We start from the raw sequence: 8,747 nt of genomic DNA on the forward strand, positions 1-8,747 counted from the left end.
ACCAGTTAATTCTTTATTTATTAATCATCATGTTTCTGTGGTCTTGGTTTCTTCCCAATACTTCCAAACTGTTTTAATATACAGGCATTAATAGAAAACATTAGTCATCCTATGATAAACTGAAGGTATCTGGGAGCCCCTATTCAGGGCATGATGAAAAAATTCATTACATTAAAAATACCACATTGTTATGGTAAGAATAATAAAAACACAAGAATTAGGAAAGACTTTGTATATTGAGTGTATATGAAATTTCTAAATAAAATATTTTCAATTTTTTAAATTAGAAACTTCATCTTTCTCACTTTTGTAGCTTTGTCTAAATTTTAAAACAATTTCTTTTAGTATTTAGTTATTTTGAGAGAGAGAGACAGAGCACAAGCAGGGGAGGGGCAGAGAGAGGGAAACACAGAATCCGAAGCAGGCTCCAGGCTCTGAGCTGTCAGCACAGAGCCCAATGAGGAGCTCAAACTCGCAAACCACAAGATCATGCCCTGAGCCAAAGTTGGAAATTCAACCAACTGACCACCCAGGTACCCCACAAGTAAACCTTCCCTAGGGTGGTTTACTGATAGCAGGAAACTTACGTTTATCTTTTTAATTTCATAGGGCAAGAGGAACAGAAGTCATTTCCCAGGGCCATCCAAGGTGGAAAGTTACCAGATGCGGTCCCAGCTTTCCACTGGACATGCAAAGGACTCTACCCTCAGGCTTAGAATGAACCCAAAATAAGCCTGCTTTTTCTGAACCCAAACCTGGGGGATTGCAGGGAAAGTTGCCATAGTGTTGAATGAAGCAGAAAAAATTAAAAATGAAAAGAAATTTAAAAAACTAACCCTGAGAGATGTGTGGTCATTGTGCAGTCATTGTGAAGATTTACTGCCCAAGTTCTCAAGACCTGAGTGGGTCAGGATATCCCACACCCTAAATGTGGTTTAAGGTACTGCCCAAATGATACTGCCAAATAAATTTGGAAAATGGAAAACCAAGTATCTCTGGAAAGAGTACCTTCATCCTATGCTTTATGGAATCCCAATAAGTAATTTGCAAAGAGTAGTGCAACCAAAGGCAACCAGGCACACAAGGAAATAAGCCCCCATGAATAAGAGGCTACAGAAACAAGGGAAAGAATGACATGGTGCATAGGAGTCAAAGAAATGGATCAGGCTTAAGAATTCAAGTTAAAGAGTTGCCTGGGTGGCTCAGTCAGTTGAGCATCTGACTCTTGATACTGGTTCAGGTTGTGATCTCACGATCGTGAGTTTGAGCCCCAGGTTGGGCTCTACACTGAGCTTGGAGCCTGCTTGAGATTCTCTTTCTCTCTGTCTCTCTGTCTCTGTCTCTCTCTGTCTCTCTCTCTCTCTCCCTCTCCTTCTCTCAAAATAAATAAACAAACATTAAAAAAAAAGAATTCAGTTTAGTAAATTATTCGGCAGTGGCAGCTGTCCCATAGTATGCACTGGAAGCAAATACATAAGTAGTCCCCTGAGTTTTTGAGGGAATTGTGTAGACAAGGAAATTAGGATCCTGGACTTAGAAAAACTTTGGCTGTTGAAGCTTTCGGGTGCCCCAAATTTCATGGGCAGTAGATGGACTTCAAACGCTGTACGTGCCAAGGAGAACAGAGCCCCTGACCTCCATTCATGGTCATTCTGAAGTGGTCATGGAGCTAGATGAAACCTCCCTGGGGAGATCCACAATACTAGTAACAAATGATGTTGGCTATGAGACTTACTGACAATACAGGAATCAAAGGGAAAGCAGAGCATATGGAATTCCTAAGTTCTCACTGATATCCTGTAGATAGACATGTTTGGGCCTGAGCAGGATTCCAAGCGCTGTGGAAGATAGTTTAACAATGAATCTCATTTCAGTACCACTTATGATATTGATAAGTTGGTCTGATAGAGAGTATAGAACACTGCTGTGACAAAGGGTTCCACAAATCTTTTTGAAGTATCTATTCTCAATTGTTTCCACTTGGGGTGACTCGGGCTTCATTGTATCCATGCCATCCTCTGCCAAATATTATATGACTGTTTTTATATGGCAGACACAATTAGACTCGTAGTTTCAATGGACTGGGAGAAATAGAGTTTTTAGTTTTCTGACCTTTTTAAAAACAACTGTGGAAAGAGGGTTAAGAGAGGAAATTTATATTTCTACATAAATTTTAGGATCAGTTTCTTTCTTTCTTTCTTTCTTTCTTTCTTTCTTTCTTTCTTTCTTTCTTTCTTTCTTTCTTTCTTTCTTTTTTTGAGAGAGAGGGTGTGCAAGCAGGAGAGGGGCAAAGGGGAAGGGAGACAGAGAATCTGAAGCAAGCTCCCTGCCCAGCATGGAGTCCTACATGGGGCTCGATCTCAGACCATGAGATCATGACCTGAGCGGGAACCAAGCGTGAGACTCTTAACTCACTAAGCCACCCAGGCGCCTCCAGGATCCGTTTCTTAAAATCCCTGCTGGGACTATGGATGCTTGTGTGGAGAATGGATATCTTAACAATATTGAGTTTTTTAATACATGAAATTGAATTTTATAATTCATTAATTTCTATTTCATAACATTTATTTAGGTCTATAATTTCCCTCAGTAAAGTTGTATAATTTTTGTAGAATTCTCGACATGTTTTAAAGAATATGTCTCTAAATATTTCATATTTTTGGATGCGATTTGAAACAGAGTTGTTTTTAAATTTCATTTTCTAATTGTTTATTGCTAATATATAAAATTAAAATTGTTGTTTGTATATTAACATTGTGTCCTGTACCTTACTAAATTCCCTTATTAGTTCTAGTAGATTCGTTTCTATGTACATAATCATGTACATAGAATGTATCATGCCAATAAAAACAATTTTACTTCTACCTTTCCAATTCATTGATTTTCATTTCTTTTTCTTCCGTATTGAACTGGCTAAAACCTCCAAATGACCACTGAACAGGAGGGGAAGATATCCATGCCTTCTCCTTAGGTAGAAAGCACTGAGCCTGTCACTGTTGAGAATGATGACGCTTGTATGTTTATTGAAGATGCCCTTAATTAGTTTAAGAAATTTCTCTTCTTAGTTTGCTGAAATTTTAACATGAATTTCTGTTGGACTTCATCAAATGTTCATTTGGCATCTACTGAAATGATCATGTGGTTTTCTTCCTTCTTGTATAAATATGGTGAAATTTCATTGATTGATTCTTGGATGTTAAACCAACATTGTACTCCTTGGAAAAACCTTATTTGGTCACGGCATACCATAATTTCTTATATATTGTTGGATTTGCTTTGCTAAAATTTTGTTAAGAATGTTTGTGTCTATGGTTATGGGGGATATTGGTTTATAGTCCTCTTTTCTTGCGATGTTTTTAGCCTTATAGAGTAAGTTTACAAGTATCTTCATCTTCTGAACAAGTTTGTGTAGGATTGGTGTAATTTCTTCCCTAAATGTTAAACTTTACCACTGAAGAAGCCACCTGGGCATGAAATATTCTTTTTGAAAAGATTTTTAATTAAAAATTCCATTTCTTTTCTATTAAAATTTTTTAATGTTTGTTCATTTTTGAGAGAGAAAGACAGAGTGTGAGTGGGGGAGGGGCAGAGAGAGGGGGAGACACAGAATCCGAAGCAATTTCCAGGCTCCGAGCTGTCAGCACAGAGCTCCATGCTGGGCTTGAACCCATGAACCATGAAATCGCGATCTGAGCCAAAGTTGATGCTTAACCGACTGAGCCACCCAGGTGGCCTCAAAAATTCCATTTCTTCAATTAATAGAGGTCTATTCAAGTTTTCTATTCTTATTGGGTTGGACTTTCTAATTAATATCTTTAAGTTAATTTGTTCATTTTATCTAATTTGTTAAATTGTTGGTATAAAGTTGGATTTAAAAAATTGATATTCTGGGGCGCTTCACTTAGGTCATGATCTCTCGGTTCGTGGGTTCGAGCCCCGCGTCAGGCTCTGTGCTGACTGCCAGCTCAGAGCCTGGAGCCTGTTTCAGTCTGTGACTCCCTCTCTCTCTGACCCTCCCCTGCTCACGCTCTCTCTCTCTCTCCTAGAAATAAATAAAACATTTAAAAAAAATTGATATTCTATTATTGTTCATTTATACATTCTTTTTTAAATGTTTGTGTTGTTGTTTTTTCACATTTTAGAGAGACAGAGCGAGCAAGGAAGGGGCAGAGAGAGAGGAGGACAGAGGATCTGAAGTGGACTCTGTGCTGACAGCAGAGAGACTCATGTGGAGGCTTGAACTCACAAACCATGAAATCATGACCTGAGCTGAAGTCGGACGCCTAACCAACTGAGCCACTGAGGGGGCTCTTATTGCTTATTTTAATCACCAGCCTTTATAGTGAGTGATATATTCTATTGCATTATTAATACTGGTGACTTTTGTCTTTTATCTTTATTTTTTATCAGCCCAATGGAAGTTCATCAATTTTTTTTAAAGACCTAACTTCCGGTTTCATTGGTTTTTCTCTATTCTTTCTGTTTTCCATTTCAATGATTTTTCCATTTATCTTTGTTTTTTTTTTCTCTCTTCTATTTGATTTTCATGACCTTATTGCTTTGGAAAGGTACAGGCAAGCCATTTTGAAAAAATGTCCCTCAAATTGTTTTTTTTTTTTCTGGTGCTCCCTCATAATTTGATCCAGATTATGCAGTTTTTGGCAGAAATACCACAGAAATGATGCTGCATTTTTTCTCAACATGTCCTATGAGGAGGAACATCCATTATTGGGGATGTTAATTTTGACTCAATTCGTGTCTGTCAGGGTTCTCTACTATGAAGTTACTTGAAAGGAAGTTACTGTAAAATATCTTGTGAGGAAAATGTGGAGTCATTTGTTCTCTTATTTGTCATCAGGTTTTCACTCACTGATTGCAGAATCCATTGATGATTCTTGCCTGAAAGTATTACTATGGTGAGGGTTGCTAAATGCTGACTTTCTAATGGAATCATTCCTTGTACATGTATTTGTTAGAATTCTGCTGTTAAAAAAAAAAAAAGAATTTTCCTTCTCATTTATTTGTTTATACCAGTATGGACTCAAGTTTTCACTCTTTTCTATATATTATAATCCATTTCCTTTATTATTATTATTAATATTATTATTATTTTCTAATTGTCCCAGATTTGGTCAATGGGAGCTTGTTCAAGCTGGCTTCTTGAGACCTTTTGACATGTCACCATCATTTTTTGAGCATTTATTTTCTAAAACCATTAATTTCTAACACTACAAGATGTTCCAGGCTCATCCTATACTTTCCTTGTCCTGGCACAAGTATCAGCCTTTTTCTCCAAGGAACTTTGATTTATTTTATTGGACAATAATATTTAGAAATCTAGTTCTAGAGCTGAAAAGACGCATTCATTTCCTTTTAACCAGCAAGCCAGAAAGTCCTCTGGAATTAAGAGATGCTAAGTAATTACAAGAATAATGAAGTGGCTTGTTGATTTATTTCTGGAAATATTCGCTAAAAATACAAATAACATTAACTTTTGCTTCTTCGTGAAGCTTATTCAAATCATTGCAATGTGCTCAGTTTTGCTTATCTACCCTCATGGGCAGTGCAGTAACAGAACTTGCTCTGATCCCACGGAGTGGATAGCCAACTCGTATACCAAGATTAAAGATTTTGGCAAAGCACACAAACCTCAGAAGTGCCATTTGAGGTATTTCCTGGCCTTCTTTGACACACTTAGCCCCTTATCACAAATTGAAGGGGGGCGAAGCCATGCTATGCAATAAAATGTGCATCCTCCCAGATCTGGAAAGAAAATGTTCTGAGAAATTTAATTAAATTTGGGAAGAATCATAATGTGAATCTCAGTAGGTTGCAGCTAATGTCAAGGTTCTGGTTCACAGTTTTAAAAAGAAAAAAATGACTTCAGACATGGTAAAATTCCAACATCCTAAGAATGCAGTATTGCATACATTGTAGTAAGTAAAATAACTGGAAAGCAGCATTAAGTCTTCTCAAAACTAAAGTGACTACATCTTATATGTTTTTTATGCCTAATCAACAAATTTGGTTGAAGGAAATAAACTACATCTTTCTTACAAATCACAAAGTAAATTGAAGAAATGCCATCCCCCCCCAAAAAAATAAAATAAATCTAGTTCTGGAGTTGCATTGCCCCTAAGATTTCGGAGCAGATAGATCTAATATATATTTAATATATATCATATAGAAGTCCCTCAGTAAGTAGGGCCAGAAAGTAGGCAAATTATGATAGCAAGGAGTGAAAGAGGAATGTACATTGCATTTGAACTTGCACATAAATCTCTGGTAGGGCAAAAGCATCTCTCGTTTTTGAGAGTGAGGAGTTTTTTGAATGAGGAGGCCCTCACTCCACATATTACCAGGCCTGGATGTGAACTTGATGTTCTATGTTTTTCATTACTGATACTTGTAGACCAATCTCCCTCCTACTTCCTCACAAAACCCTTTCCTTTGAATCTCATGTCATCAGAATACCTGATGTAATTTCACCTGCTATTTTCTTTTCTTCCATCATCGTTAGATATCTGGGCAGCTCCAAGCCCAATGGTTGCAGTCTCAATGAACACTCACACCAACCACCCACTCACTTTACTAAATTCCTCCAGTCTTCTCCTTCTCTTCCTCTCTTCAAATGAATAACAACTCCTCATATACCTCATACTCATGATGATCTTGCTTTATATGTCAATAGAAGAGTAGAAGAAAGTTTCCAGAAGTTGCCACCATGGCATCCCACATGCTGTTGCAACTGGACCTTTAACATGCTACCTTCCTTCCTGTTAACTCTCAGTGATCTGTCTTATCTACTTTATCTAAGACTGGGCTCTCCATTCGTGCACTAATAAGAGCTAAAACCTACTGAGCACTCACTTCCTATGTGATTGGCACTATTCTAAGCACTTTATGTTTATTAACTTAATTCTCACAGCACCTTATGTATCACCACCTTACAGATGAAAAGGCATTTTATAGATAGATCATGAAATTTTCCTAAAGTCACGCAGTTGTTAAGTGGTGAGAGTTTGATTTGAGCTCAGGCAGGCTGTCTACGTAATTCATGCTCTTAACCACTAATTATACCACTTTTCAGTGGAGTCCATTACCTCTCACCTCCTCAAGAGCTAGAAATTCTCCCTTCTTTCTCCTGCATTATATCTATCAGGATAGACCATGATATAATTTTCCCCACATTTTAAAATAAAATGTCTCTTGAGGTCACAGTATGTTCCAAGGAATACTTCTCTGCCCAAACTTTTCTGCAAAGCTTCTCAAAAAACTTTCTGTATTCACCTGTGTTGGTCATCTTTAATCTCTCTTGTCCCAGTCTCTTTCTGGCCTCTCAATCTTGGCTTCGACTCACAACCGCTGTACTGTAAGAGCTTTGCTCATGGCCATCAGTGATGTCCATATTGTAAACCCTAATGCTGAATCTCAGTCTTCATCTTGCTTTCTTCACTTGGGTTCAATGACATATGATCACTTATTGATGACTCCCAAATATACATCTCAACCCTAGCCACCCCCTTCAGAACTCCAGATTTGTATTTTTGACTACTTGTACAACATCTCTACTTTGATGCCCAAAAGGCATCTTAAATTTACATGTATAAACACAAACTCCTGACCTTTCTGTTACAAAAGTCTTCCCCAAGGGAATTAAGGTTAGTAAGTGCAACCTCCCTCTTCCCGTTGCTCAGGTTAAAACTCTTAGTGTCATCCTTAATTCCTTTCTTTCCTTTTTAACCGCACACTTAATCCTTTAGCAAATCCTGCTAGTCTCAACTTCAAAATATAATGTTATGCTTCCCATCACATACCTCTGAGTCCTTAACTTTCCACCCCAGAAGGTGTCAGGATGCCTGGCTCAGAGACTTTGAGGTTGTTAGCAGCATCTGCCTTGTTATTCATAGGAAACTTCTCTCTTCCTGGTTCTGTTTCTACTCCCCACCTCGCCCCCCGCTTATTTAGTCTATGATGAGAGTATAGGATTTCAGAGAATAGCAAGAAAGAGAGATGTCTTTTAAGTGGTTCTGCTCCCATAAGGCATGATGTTTCCCCGGAGCAAGGAAGATCAAAATTTGGCTACCTGCTTGGAATTGAGAAAGGGAAAACTATAGTGAAAAAACTTAATATTTTAGTAAATTGTCCTACCAGAGTACAGACGAGATACTCTTTTTAAAGACTATATGGGAAGGGCGCCTGGGTGGCTCAGTCAGTTAAGCATTTAACTTTGGCTCAGGTCATGATCTCACAGTTTGTGGGTTTGAGCCCCACGTTGGGCTCTGTGCTGACAGCTCAGAGCCTGGAGGCTGCTTCGGATTCTGTGTGTGTGTGTGTGTCTCTCTCTCTCTGCCCCTTCCCTGCTCACACTCTGTCTCTGTCTCTGAAATAAATAAACATTAAACAAATTTTAAAGAATATACAGGAAACGAGAGATGGATGGAAGTAGAGGCAATGGGAAGCAAGGAAAAGAATGTTACTACTTCTCAACACTGAAACAACATGGAGCAGGAAACTGAAGAAGCCACCACTGGAGTAGTTTGCAAAAGAAGCATTGACTTTAGGGAAGAAGCTGTTTTTAATTTAGAAAAGGGGGTGGAAGGAACACTCAAGTTGGTTGAGTAGAAAAAAAGTCATTTCCACTTTGGGCATTAACCAACAAAAAGTGCTAGAGTGTGATACGACAAAATCTATTAATATTTAAGTGTTCTAAGAAATTAGATAGTTAAATATTGTACTATTTACCA

This window comes from Hyaena hyaena, unplaced genomic scaffold (genome assembly GCF_003009895.1).
Source record: "Hyaena hyaena isolate Hyena2069 unplaced genomic scaffold, ASM300989v1 scaffold_43, whole genome shotgun sequence".
NCBI lineage: Eukaryota > Metazoa > Chordata > Mammalia > Carnivora > Hyaenidae > Hyaena > Hyaena hyaena.